This window comes from Mizuhopecten yessoensis, unplaced genomic scaffold, assembly GCF_002113885.1.
Source record: "Mizuhopecten yessoensis strain PY_sf001 unplaced genomic scaffold, ASM211388v2 scaffold716359, whole genome shotgun sequence".
NCBI lineage: Eukaryota > Metazoa > Mollusca > Bivalvia > Pectinida > Pectinidae > Mizuhopecten > Mizuhopecten yessoensis.
Genome location: NW_018480077.1, coordinates 1,537,230 through 1,552,573, shown reverse-complemented (window position 1 = coordinate 1,552,573; position 15,344 = coordinate 1,537,230). Strand labels below are relative to the sequence as shown.

Here is a 15,344-nt window from a genome sequence, read left to right as displayed (position 1 = left end):
TAAAATTCAGTAATAGATACATAGATGGATACCGATGTGCCAAACACACTATACAGCTGCGGTGTCGTCATTCTAGGACCCAGCGTCGAATGTAGGGGCTAAAAAGGTGCAAATCTTAATTGGTATAAACTACAAATGAAGCAGAGTGGCAGTGGCAAAAAATAAAGACAACACCGCGGCTTAACTACATCAACTGTAACAATTCAAGTGTATATAATATAAAACGTGACACTACTCAAAAATTATAAAATTGGCTATCAAAGTTACATCATGCCCCGGGGACTTACAGATCGACAAGTACAACCTACCGCCTTGATTTTCTAAGGATGAAAGCACACTCAGGTGATTGCACCGATAGGACTTGGTAATAGATACAGTAGGACAACATAGAGTAGACTGCACCATACAGATGTTTCGTCCGCCTTGGACTCATCGGTGATGCTCGGGGCCAAACAGTACGGGGGGATCCAAATAGGTCTAAAATGCGGTTTAAAACAGAAGGGGAGGAAAAAAACCCCTCAATAACATGAACTAAAAAAAGTAAGAAGATGTGTCACAAACAACTTTCATACTGCTTCACTCTTAATAAAAAAAAATCATTCGTGGATGTGTTTCATTAGAAATGTCTCCTAGCTCTTCTTTTATGGTATTATTAACTGCTTTTTAGATCCTTCTTTCAAAGTGTGTTTTAGGATTTCATGTATTTTTCTATAATGGCGACGAAATGGCCAAATGTAGTTATGTTACTAATGATTAAAGAAAATTTGATTGTGTTTTATTGCATATGTTAATAGTAAAATGACCTTAAAGCTTTTACTATTCAGCCCTTGGATTTAAGGTGTCAATTTAGCAGCTGATTTGATAAAGTTACCAAATTGTCTGTATTCTAACACTGATTGTACTTATGCACAATGTAATCTAAGATTTGAAATCGTAGCTGTTTTAAAGCCCTTTACAATAAAGCCATCCTTATAGAATTGTAACTATTCCTTAGTGACCCTGCATTAGCTGCAGATTTTCATAGAAACCGGTAATTAGAGGGGATATACGAATGTTGAATTGGTCGGTGGGTGGGAGGAAAGGTCATTGGATTATGTTTATGGGTTACTGATTTGGGAGAAAGGTAATACATTTATGGGCATTGGGTTATCGAATATGATTTTAACGATATGTTCATAGAGGAGGTCAGAGGTTAAGTGGGAGATATCAAGATATCATAAAGCAGGGATACGGTGTGAGTATGGGATATAACAGCACAGCTCATATACAAGATTTCCTAACCAAACTTGCCATACAGAGCAGTATTGTGAGTCTTGGTTCAGCGTAAACTTGTGCCTACGAAGAAAAGTATAAAACCTATAAATACGACAAACCTACTGGGACTTATCATTCGGCGAGGAATCTCTTTGTAATTAATCTCAAAGAGGAATGGAGCTGGGGCAGTTCGTTTCTGTTTGTTTATAATATTAACAAAAATTCAACATTTTTTTCATAATGTAAAGATGTAATAACTGACGATTTAATTGTGAAGTTTAACTGAACAGATGCGCAAGTATACGATCGTTATTGGTAAAACATTAGTATCTCAAGGACGTTTGCATGAGAATGGCTCAGGTGATGATTCCTATTGGAGTTTTTTATGGCATCAGGGAAATCATCTGATGTTTAGAATTCTATGAAGAGGTCAGTCAGATCTGGAATTAAAGTTAAAGCTTTACCAATCGTTCTTTAGAAAGTACTAGGAAGTCAGACTTTCCCGTATAGATATTTGTCAATCATTACGACTCCTAGACTAATCTCTTATCTCAGACTGATATTGATCGCAAAAATTAAGTTATTTTATATTCCCCAGAAAACTATTTTTGTGGACTTTCGATTAAACCGTTTTACTTTGTCAGGGGATGACCGTTTTTTTTGTGGTCTGAAAGCAATTAAAATCAACTCGCTGAGCAACGGTATGGCTAGTCGCTGACATCGGCTGTCAATATCGTATCGAGACATTTCGCTTCAGGTGCACACTAATAATACCACAGTCAGACAAATGGTTAATATATTGAACGTACTTTAGAGTTTATTTAAAACGGCAAACTGATCAATCTAGTTCCGGATTTATCAACGAACGACTTAAAGAGTTGTTTACTTTTTTAATGATTTTTACCGGAAGTGAGTGGGCGTTACATTCAGTGTCGACTGTCATGAAATACTCACTGTGTTGAATGTATATGAAGTAAGTGAACTACAAACTTACATAGGATTGACGAGAGAAATCATGACGGGGGCCACATGTTGAGCAACAGTCAAATACTCTTCTGAAACGCATAAGGACATTTTCTATGTTGTGTTGGGGTTCATGATGTATCTCCTTTTGTTTTGGTGTAAATTTCTTTCCTGTTTGTGATATCTTCTTTAGACTTTATCTTCAGATTTTGTCCATGTGGTTTAGACATACACTATTTATATACCGACTACAAAGATACCTTTCTTACAGTTGTACTGTATACGGCATACCACATATTTAGAATAAGCGCTGATGTCATGAGATTATCTAAATACATTTCTATTGCCACTAACAAGTGTAAAAATAATCAGTACACATGTGTGTTAGATGGAGTTGTACATGTATCAGAAAACCCTTCTTTTGCCAACCGAAAAAACCACACTACATCAATATTGGGTATCATTTCCTCCACTGCTAGAGCACGAAACAAAGCGTTGGGTTCAAACACTTACCAGCCAATATAGGAGACGATTACATGTACATCGTAGAGGTGACTGAAAAAGTGGAACAAGGATGAACTGTAACGAGAATAAACGATTCCAATCAGTATATACTTGAGGCTACGTACTTGTCTACCTACTGAAATGGTATTATTATACTTCATATCATTTCAAAATATTTCAAAATTCAATTGAACCTTACATATTAAAAATCGCGAGTCTGTCAAGCGGCCTGAGGTGATCTGGTCTGACCAGATAATTCTCAATCTCACCCGATGAAGTGTGTCATGATTGTATCATCATTGTCTCCCGATACTGAAGTTATACACTCAGTATGCCCCGAAATCAAGACACAGAGAAACGTTTACATCCGTTATTAGGGAAACAATATCATGGTCACTCATATGTGAAGCTTCTTGTTGCTTGTAGATGTTGGGTGATTGGCTAATAAATCTCTGATGATAGTAGGTATTAGCCCTTCATTGCCAATTAATTTAGAGTGCCCGGTAGGCAAAAATAGGATTGACGTAGATAAACGATAGATAAAACTATATCATTATGATATCACATGTAGTATTTATTTACATGTGGCACTATAATTTAATAATTTGCACCGAATTATTATACCAATAACAATAATGACGATCAAGACACAGGTTTACTGAAACCGGAAATACTTGAGTATCTATCAATTTTTAACCGGAAATGTATGAAGAGACTTTAAAATCGGAAATGAAAACTTAAAAAAATTTCAGGATATGATTGTGTCGTAGTCAGTATGCATTGAAAACAATGCCTTTCAGTTCTTATAGTTCTTACTAATTAATATCTTTATAATGTCACATACATCCGAATAGTCACTGAGAAGAGCTTCTTGTATTTGGAATTTTCTGCTCCTTGTTAGATGAGGACCAAATATTCATCTCCATAGCAACCTGAATGTAGCTGATAAAGCTTGTGGATGGTTGTGTATATTAAACGTGTTTTCCATGATGGCGTTTACAAAAGTGACGTCACAGCAGCCAGCCACTATTGCACCGGCTTAAAATCGGGAATAATTAGACTACGGCCAACTATGCTTAATTCATAGGTTATAAACATTGGTTGAAGGTTGGGGATTCCTGATTTGTACTTTTATCAGACTGCTGTTCATAAGTTATCAAGTGTTTTGTTGTGTAGCTGTTTGGTTGTTCAGGTGGACAAATTTGACTTGTTAGGTCTATCAGCTCTGACACAATACCTTTCGGAAAGTCTAGCACACCTTCCTTTAAAATATTTTGCCAAATAAATTTGCAAGGGTACCATCCTATTAATAATGGAATCACAGTAACCCCGCTTAAGAAATCTTTCACAAGGATGTGGACAAACCGTTGCAAAGTGCACAAACAATCTTAACAAAATCGCCAATTTAAGGATATGGCTGCTGTGTAAAATATTTCCGAAAGCCTTCGAATGTTTTATCCAGCTGTTTGTCTACCCAATTGTTCAACTAACCTCGGCACATTTGCTTCTTCAACAAAATGCTGCATTTTGCATATTGGTAGAAAATGAGGCATTTCTATTTTGAAATTATTCCAAAAGAATTTAACACTCAATAGCATCCCGAAAGCTCTAACTATGATAAGGTCATCATCGTTGTTTTACCATATCTTCATGTTTTCTAATTCGTGATTAAACATGTCTTAAAATCATCCGCCATATACCAGTACGGTCCCGGAATGGAACAAAGGTTTGACTCGGGGCTGAACTTAGGCATACACAACATGTAGCCACTGAAAGGAGGAGTTGTGACTTACTTCTATTTAACGCCACTCTACCTGAAATGGCACACGGTCAGAAAATGGTTCGACTTAAACTTTAATTGGTGTATTTTCCTCTAATGGTGTACCAAAGAAATAATTACCTGCATTTTTACTAAATAGTTTTGTTTTCAGTGGTATTAAAGGGCGCACGATGACTTCAAAGGTAGAAAACCAGAAGGGGTTCATTACAAGTATCTTTCAATGTTAATTTCTGGTCCTTATAACCGAGTTATGTGGTTATACAATTGTAGTTCAGATTGGTATTTATAAAAGCAATTGGCAAAAAAACTTTAACATGAAATAAAATCAAGTTTCATTACCTGTGGTTTGATTTACCGATTTGGGTACTAATCATGGACGAAAAACGGACGAAATCTCACTGCGAGATTAGCGTTCTATGTTTTTTAAACAAACGTTTTCCTGAAAATGAACTCGCATGGGTTCTCTTTGTTAAGAATCAAGAAACATTCAGCCACACGATCTGGATGTTTTAATATCATCGAAAACTGTCACTATCACTCGAAAGTGTACCAATTGTGGACGTGTGACGTAAGATATCAGCCCTGTCTTGGCTTATATTCAAAAACAAAATATGTGGTATAATTCTCAAATACGTCATATATATTTAAGTTTCAAATACCAAACTGATCAGGGACAAAGTACGTCATTAAATGCTTGTCATGCAAAATATTTTTGCCAAATAGAGTTAAAAGTATAAAGACGAACCGGGGCGGAGTTTTCAACAATAAAAGACACGAAACACTTCGTGCACTCTAGTTTGTCGATGATCGAAGAGAAGGCTGAACCTTGTTGAACAGATCAGAAAACTGAACCCTTATTAGACGAGTTAAACAGAAACAGTCATCATCATTCAAGCTATAACCGGATTGATTATTGAGATCCTGAATTACTAAATGTTATACCATACATGTACCATTACAAAATAATGATAAATATGATACTGTTAACAAGAAAAAATAACATGAGTTGAATACTAGTAGATTATTTCATATTTTGGACACGATGATGACATTAATTAAAAATACAATGCCTTTTATAAGTTCAAATTCATTATAACTTTGAGCTTTACAGCTCATCTTTAGAGTGATAAACCGTGGCTTATTTACTGCCTTCATACTCTGTTTTGAACATTGTTTGAAATACAGCAGCTGGATCAAGAAAAAGACGATTTCACTCTTTGCAGTAATAATAATACAGTGCTGAGAGAGCCCTTATTACTCTCTTTGGAATTGTTAGTTATTGTGTTCTAAATTAACAAACAGGCAGTGCAGGACTATCAAGTCCCACACGTACAAACCATAATAGTGCCGTGATTAGTCCGCGGAGCGCGGAGGCATATACAATACATATATTATTTACAGTGTATAGTTCGTACGAAAAGTTGTTAGGACATTGAGCGAAATAGTCAAGGTATTAAGTACCAGGTCCACTCGCGGATTTGTAATCAGAAAAGTGTTGCAGATATTAGATTTTAGTTTTAGAGTTTGTTATAATATTTAAGACACTATTTCAAACAAGTCACCGTTATATAATATATTACATGATCAATATGAAATAAGTCTCGTTTTATTCATTTTATAAGAATTAACCAAATACAATAACTTTTTGTCACAAAATATGATTATAATTACTTATAAAAAACACAGGCTTAACCTTTGGTGCACCGTGATAATATTTCATTACTAGTAACTCTGTTGGGTATCATGATACTTACACCCTCAATATTTAAAACGTAGCGCCTGTAACGGTCAGTGGTCAGTATCATCAGTTTTCTCCCACACACCAGAAGGATCGATCAATTACCGTGGATTTATGAACCTTCCTGTATATACATATTTAGTCTGGCATAATTGAATAGCAATCGTATAGAGAGGCTCGATTTCTTACAACACATTTGACAGCAATATCGAACGGTCTCTTTCCAGTGTTCATCAAGCTCTATAATCCGAAGGCCCACTTGTCCGGAAGTCCGGTAGTCCAAAGGCTCGTGTTTCATTTCCAAATAGAGACTGTGTTTTGTTTGTTGATATGGCTCATTAAATTGTTCTCATGGTTTATATTCTTATATAATCTATGCAAATGTACCTTTACAACTACCTCGGGACAGCCATGTCTTCGGACATCTGGGACTTCGGATGCCGGATGCTGATAGAGCGAGCCTTCTGACTATTATGTAGTACCTAGAATATAGAGTTGGGATGGCGTGGAGTGATTTGTGTTATACTGTGTGTAGTGGCGGAGATGGAATCGTTGTGTCTGTATCGCTGACCGATAAGGAGGGTGTTTTTTGAGGTACGTACGAATATTTACAACAACTTATACTGTGTTGTGTCCTCAATGATACTTTCCTCTGATTACGCCTCCGCCATTGTGCATTCTGGCCTGTCAGGAAATCCAACCAGCTCTTAAAGTTATGTCCTCAATTCATTCACTGTTTTTTGAAATCCTAATGTTCTTCTTGATGCTCTTTGCTGTACGTTTAGCATGGATACCTTACCCATAACCTCAACACAGTACCAAATAACTGCCCTTACGTCCTATGAACTAAGATGACATTTTCCGTCATTGTTTTGTATTGTAAACTAGTTGACCTGTCCTTAGTAGTCATGTGACATGGTGGAGTTTCATGCCGGATGCCTTCGGTATGATATTCCAGAGAGGTAGCTCTGTAAAATTGGCATCAGTTCCACCGCTCCATCTCAAATTACGCATTGTGCTTGAATGCATTAAAGTTGGCGTTAATAGAATAAACACAAATCAAANCCCCCCCATAACTAGTCTCTCATTCAAAATGGCTAAGTAATGTATACTATTCAATACGACAAGTTATCGACTTACACTCGAGTAAGTCTTTTCGACAGCGAGGTCAATGACATCTGTATAAAATGTGACTTGTGCAAGTCTACAAATTAGGAAATCGATGAGGTATCGTGGTATAACTGGAAGTCCAATTAGGACCACTAGACAGATGTTGTATACCGCAAATCACGCATACGTTGCGTAATGTTGCGCTTATTAGTGAAGATAGTTGACAAAGCTGAACACATTTATTTCCCTTTCACGAAATTCTGTCAATTTCTAACACGACGAATTCTTTTTTTAAATGTTTAAAACAAATTGACGAGAATTAATAAGTTTGTTGCTGACTTGAGGGAATTTTCTTTAACCACGAAATATTCAATATTCGATGGAAAAGTGCTGAATATGCATGGAGCTAATCAATCATGAAGTGAAAAAATCATATAACAAAAAGAGCTGTAGTTTGAAATTTTGAAATTTTGGCGAAATGAAATAAGAATACGTTGAAGTATACTTGTATGTACAAGTTCATATGCAAAGTTATCATAAAAGCATCAAATAGTTTTTGATGGAATGTAACAGTTTTAATATCACCCGCTAAGTCCTCACATGGCGTCACAGATTCACGCCAACAGCAAAAATACTGCTGCTTTCCTCCGATTTTAATGTGATGTGCTGTTTAACATGCTTTAATATAACTTAATTTATTCTACAACAATTATGAAAGAAGTTATTTCAACTTATATTAACCACTCTTGTAGGCCCGGATTTGTAGCGCGCGCAGGCCTTTGTGTGGGAGGAAACCGGAGTACCCGGGGAAAACCCACTTGGTCGGGCAGGCGACCCCATACCTTTTCACGTCCGATCGGGGAATCGAATCCCGGCCGCCTTGGTGAAAGACAAGTGCGCTATTCACTGCACCACCCGACCACCCTGCTTAACATGCTTAGAAAATACGATTAAAAATATCAAAGTCATTCAAACTGTATGTATATACGACTTTATGAAACTTATTAAGGATCGTTATATACAAATAAAATGTAATGGTAGTGGGATTCGGGTCATCTATACTTGGCTCGGGTTGATACACCGATCAACACGGTAATGTGTAAAAATTGTATATTTAATGAAAACAATTATTTTATTTGACTAGCCATTCCATGCAGAGATGGAATCGATCAAATCGGGTCTGTCTGTATCTAAGTGGCACAACTGCGGAGTATAAGTTTGTTTTATACACGATACAAACACAGAAATTATCACGCATGCCGGTGAGGTCTGGGGAGACAGTTCGGTTCTGTCTGCACTGTGTGATGTAGGGAGAAGGTTTATTATTTGGCCGCTCCGATGACCAGGTTTTTCTGCTGTTGTATTCAACATTTACAGTAATGAACCAGCTATACCACTATCCCACACGCCATTTCGCACCAGGGTGAAACCTTACCGGTGCTATTTTCAAATATAAATACTACCTTTCAGACGGAAACTGTAACCCCTAAAACCCTTGCATGAGAGAATGCTATAATTTTATGGAAATCCGTGGATAGTTTTTGAAGCATTTATGTTTTATTATCCATTATTCTTGCTTTATGTCCCGATCTCAATGCATAGTCTGCGCATTTCAAACGCTTGTATTATACGATTGATCTGATCCAAACACCCAGTCTCTGTTACTCAAATGTTTGAGCTACGTGATCGATCCCCTAGTCTCTTGGCTGTCGTATGTAAATGGTATTTAAAAATATTGAAATTTACAACAGAATCCTGTCGGACCGCCCCATCGATTTTCTCCCATTAAAAATTCCCTGGTAAAAAAGTCAATTTTGTAATTTGCATCAATAATGTGTGATTTCCAACTTGTGACTCCGGCAATGTTAGCGGGCGTTACACTTTGTCGTGTTTCCTGCACGACACTCTCAGATAGCTACTGAAGTAATCATGTTGATGAGACGCATGTCAAATATCGATAATAATTTTTTAAACTTCACAAGATTATATTAGCAAAATGTCGCCTCGTATTGTTAGCTACAGCACAAACACTTCGGCCGTAGTGAGATTGCAATGTGTATTTTACACCGGAAGTGGAATGACGTCATGGTCTTCGCCAACAGAGACACATACAAAGGTTGTTTGGCAATTGTGTTAAAACGCCACAGAATGTCTATTTTTATTTGATGTGAACAATTGAAACGTTATTACTGAAGTATCAGAGGGAGCATTCCTTCACCAAGGTAACACAGAAACTATTTACCTGTTTACATTTGTAGTTAATATAAAGCACGTGTATCCAAAGAATAATGTCAGTTATGCAAGGAGAAATCTTAAACTGCCTTCATTAGGAATGGTATCATTATCTAAGGCATTATAGTATTAGCAGATATCTTGGTGGTGTTGCATGAATACTCAAAATGCATCTAGATCGTTCTTAAAACAGAACCCACTTCTACCTAACTTTATAACCAGATAGGAAAATTTGTAAGTCTTAGTATTAAGGAGGATCACCATAAGATAAAATGCACAAATATACTCATATCTCAATAAAACATTGACAATGTGAACACTTGACTTAGCGCGTCTTTAGATGTAGTAACGTAAGGTTTATGATGTCATTCTACCTCCAATTTATTTCTGGAATTAGTAAGTTGTTTGTTTGATTATTTGTTTGTTTAACATTGTTAAATGCAGAATACAATAAATTGATGTTAACATTTTCTTTTCACTTTTCTTGCATATATTTATTATTTCAAAGTGAACATTTCGTTTGGCTGACGATAAGCTGACGTTAAGCTGGATATACACAACTGACCTTATTACAACTGTCCTTCTACTTTAACCCCCAAATACGCCGACACTGTGGTAGTCACGTGAGGTGTACACTGGTATGTACCTAAAAGTAACCGATTTCTAGACAGGAGACATTGAAATCTAATAGGAGATAGTAAAATGTCCAAATTAGGAAATAAAAAATGCACGAGGTGATTGTTACGTAGATTGTGGGAAGGGTGAGGCGGGGGAGGGTCGGATCGATAGTATCAGATGTTTCAATACACCCAGCGACACAGCTATACGTGATGAAAAACCTATATAGCTAGCGGGTGATACCACAAACACTTAAACAACTACATATAGGTTTTTGTTAATGGGATTTTTGATAAAAGCCTCACAGGACTCAAATTGTTTTATATTTAGAGATAAACATCAAAAATAACGTTCTCTACAAGGGTGGTCATGTTGAAAGGGTTTCTATTCCACTCAAGGATTGAAAGTAGACACAAGACATGTTTTAGCGTTAACACTTGTCGCATGGTATTTAGGTGTGGATCATTGAGCGATCGCCCTTACCTTTAAAAGAGTTTGTTAACTATGTTTGAACTACGAATCCCCTGAGGACGATTTGTGCTTTTTCTTGACAACATTTTCGCAATAATCCAGCCGACTCTCCAGACAAGCCCCTAGGAAAGATTTTACTGCCCGACAGTTTATATGTCGTTGCAAAAAAATGTCACGTGATTTTGTTCTGACGTAATTTCAATGTTTGACGCCTCTCTTCATTTATAATCGATGACTGGAATGCTCTATTGGTACCATTTCAATGCTAAAGGATTTCAAGACACACAGAAAAGACGTCATCAGTTTTGATTTCATAATTAAACAGATCGTAAACACCATTCCGGTATTTTGGCGACATTACCGTAGATCTATCAAGATTAGAATGGATGGACTGTTCAATAGTGCCATATTATCTGTTCGCTAGGTTAAGCTCAATTGATACAAAAAAAAACAGGGTCAAAGCTGACCTGTCAATTAATTCACGAAACGCTGGTTCGTTTGGACTTTCGGAATCCCAATCATGAATTTGTTCACATTGGAAACGTGTATAAGATGAAGTTATTGAAATGAATGTGAAGACATTTTATTTCAAATGAACACTTTCTAACCGTGTCTCCGAGTCCCGGTTCTCATGGCTGATACGAAGTTTAAAATAGGTCACAGACACGCCTAATGTCTGACTGAAATAAACATTCTCGATTTGAACAGTCAATTTACAATTAACAGTACACAGAAAAAGTAGTGACATTTCTACGTACGTGATATACTGCATAACGGGAAATTTTCGCTCAGTTAATTTTTTCGCCCTATGTATTAAAGGCGAATTTATTACGAAAGTCAAAATAAGAGCACAACAAACTAGAAATAACATGTGAAGGACGAAATTAAATTGCGCCAAAATGGATTCTACCTGTTAAGGGCGAACATTTGATTTGGCGAAAGTTTCTCGGAAAATAGTAGCGATCGTCAATAAATAACTTTGAAATTCCATGAAAATTTCCTAGACGCCAACTTGAAATTTCCTCGTAGACAACGTAATTTTAAGCCAATGAAAGATTTTTTTTTTTATAAAATCTAGAAGAGTAGAGAGATTTCTATAAGATACGACATTATGTTGCCTTATATAATGTAAAGTCTGTCACCTTTTTTATTCGGCAAAACGTTGAGTCTATATAATACATTTGATGACGCTCTAATGCGGCAAATTTTGTGATATTATATGTTCATATTGGAATTGAATAACGTGTCTGTTATAATTAAATCATTAATATTTCATTCAAATATGACGTAAAGGAACCCGTTCAAAATGATAAAACCTGTCAAGTTTGTATCTATGTGTAATTAATAAAGGCTTCTTACGTGTCAAATCCACGTGAGCATTTTAATAACTTGTCATTCATTTTTGATTTTTTATTTCTTTCAAAGTAAATCTGGAAACGTTGTCTCCTGTGAAGATTGGCTGTACGTTTAGTGAGAAACTCTTACGTAATTTATGATTTAGTGGAAGCGGCAAAGGAAAGTCCATGCTTTCTGATCAATTTAACGCAAGATAATCATTCTTGGAATTATATGGTGCAAATTAGTTATCAGTTATTGTTTTGGTCGTTCAAGGTAGCTACTTAAATATCTCTTTTTTTTCAAATTGGATTTTATTCCCCCAGCATCTTTTGGGGGGATGCCACGGTTGGGGTGCCCCGGGTTCATACCTCTTACGTAATGTATCCTCTCGCAGGCAGCATATTTCCCTTCATTCCCTCTTTCTTTTTCATTTCATCTCTCATACTCCCAATACATATCTGAGATGACAGACCAGAAGTCGATACCAAGGCTTTTTGCTAAAAAAACAATTGATTTTCATGAATATCTTTCTTTTACCACCATATACAAGTATTTCAATCTAATAGAAAATTTAATTAATTCGTCAAAATTAAGCATTTAGTTCAAATAGGTGTACGATTTGTGTATGTTTTTTTTTATGAATACAACAACCATCTTCAACGTAGAGTCATGGTAATCATCGTTATAATAACGACGTCATAACAAGGATGACGTCAACACGTGGACAATGACATTCATAGCTGATGTGAATGCAATATGAACTTGAAAGGGTTAAAAAGTGGAGGTGCCGAAGAGCGGTAAATATTTGAAAATAAAAGTACCGTTATGTGTCACTATTATTTAAATGTGTCTGAATATTCGCGAGGTCTTCGCGATCATCACCAACTCGAAGTAACGCAAAAATAGACATATCGCGAGATGTAAAAGATTAACAGTACAATATTCCAAGGAAATGAGTAAGTCGCTTCAAATTGATCAGAATACGGGGATTTTACTTTGTCACGTTTCATAAATCATTTGATTTAATTATAGTTACTGGTGTCAATCCGAACACAATGTATATCATATATATAACATAGTTATAACCCCAAGAGCACTTCGATCCCAGAAGACGCCTTCCATACTTCACCTCTTATAAAAATACAGTCATGTAATACTACACACTTAGTTTTAATGGTTTTAAGGTTTAACCTGTTGCCATTTTCCCCATTTCGTACATATTTCTATTTACAAGAATTGTCCTTGTCGTTCTATTACGGTACCAGTGACGCCACATGCATAAAACAGGTTTATGTTTGAGTGTCTGCATTTGCACTTACTCTATATATATACTCAGAAAATAGCGATGCTTGGGTAACATAACAATCTTGTATCTCGTATCTGGTGTATGCCAGATTTGTACATTTCAAATTGAATTCCTTGTACATGTTATTAAAGTGTTACGGTAATATAATTTAAGATTGATTTGTGGAAATTCTCATTGTTTAATGTAACTGGAAGCTAACTATTTCAATGACAGACTGATTCAGTGTATATATTTGGTTTCTTGCTGACTCCAGAATTAGGCAGACGATGCTGCTACAGACAGACAGTGAATGGAAGTCAGCCATACATATAATTACCTCCGCAGACAAATTTACGTTGTCCGGATAGAACGCACCCTACCAGACAATCGTGCACTATAGACCATTATGTAGACATACTTTTGTAGTTCTATACCTATCACTTATCTCGTTTCTGAAAGTTCGATTGATTGTCATTTGCCGGACCGGATGTCAAACGTAAAACCGTTTGAAATCCAATATGGCCACCAGACCTGCGCTGTCTGTGACGATCTATAGTCTGAATGACGGCGGATCTCGTAAGATGATTTTAGCTTTGTTCCCTGTAATGTTATTGACTAATTTCTTGGTCCTGCTTTTTGTGGACTCCGACGCAGTAATATATCACAGCAACCATTGTTAGGGCGTTCGATAGACACACACGCGCATAAGATAGAATCTAAAATGACCCTTGCCCCTACTTGTGATAACCATGCCGTTAAAGACAATATACGAGTTTTGGGAAATATCAGCAGAGAAAAATCCTTAAAACTTCCCATAAAAAGGGAAATATATATTTTTATCAGCCAGACCGTTTGTCTTTTCAAATTAGAAAATGGGGGAAATAGGAGAAGGTAATAGTTTTTTTATATTTAGTTAAAGAAATATTGAGCGGTAATTTAATTTGGTTTTTGAGCAATTGGCCGTTATGTATGGACGAGTTGACTACATTTGTCGGATAATACCCGTTCGCAAAGGTTAAGTCTCGGAAAGGATCATTCACGAAGATGAACTGTCACAGTTCGTTCTAAAGTCTCCTTGTATCGACTTTGTGTATTGACGATGTGATACCTTTTATTTTTTATTTTTTACTCTTCATTCTTGCGTGTCATTGTCAACGCATATTTAGGATATTTACACTTTAAGCCCTAAAATTCAAACAATTGTAAATAACATAAGTCTATTCTGTTAGACGGAAAGTTGATATACGTGATCTTCGAACAAGACCTTAGGAAAGCTTGTTAAATATAAAATGCCAGCTTCCCTTTGATATACATGTTCCCTGATCGAAGCTATGGGAAAGACTTGTTACAAATAATCTGCTTGAGACACGTTGGTGTATGTGAACTTCAATCGAGGTATGGGAAAAGCTTCTACAGATAATTTAATCCCCAATATATCCCCAATCGAGATCTATGCAACTGTTATTTTATGAATCTGTACAGCAAAATATTCTTTTCAATTGACACTCGTACTTTCAAGTATTTTGTAAATAAGGACAACCTCATTATTTTGATATAGAATTTGTACATGTACCAACAATAATTTACATGACGAACAAGTCGTTTGGGAATTTCTGCTTCCTCACATGATTATTCACTCTCTTCGTACAATCAATTAAAATGTTCGTTTTCCTTGATGTAATATATTGGCATTAAATATTGCAAAATAAACTGCATCTCCAAACATATATCAAAAGGTCATAAACAGGGTAAAACATAACGAAGTTCAACATACATTAACATAATATAACCAAGTGTCGACACACAATGACATAATATAACCAAGTGTCGACACACAATGACATAATATAACGAAGTGTCAACACACAATGACATAATATAACGAAGTGTCAACACACATTACCATAATATGACGAAGTGTCAACACACAATGACAAAATATAACCAAGGGTCGACACACCATGACATAATATAACGAAGTGTCAACACACATTGACAAAACATAACGAAGTGTCAACACACAATGACATAATATAACGAAGTGTCAACAC

At 36.1% G+C, this 15,344-nt stretch overlaps 1 protein-coding gene across 4 annotated transcripts in view; it reads left to right on the top strand.

Moving 5' to 3' along the window:
- Positions 1 to 15,344, top strand: part of LOC110443791 (small conductance calcium-activated potassium channel protein 2-like) — a 79,675-nt gene that overhangs the window by 30,622 nt on the left and 33,709 nt on the right. The gene's annotated exons all lie outside the window — the stretch shown is intronic.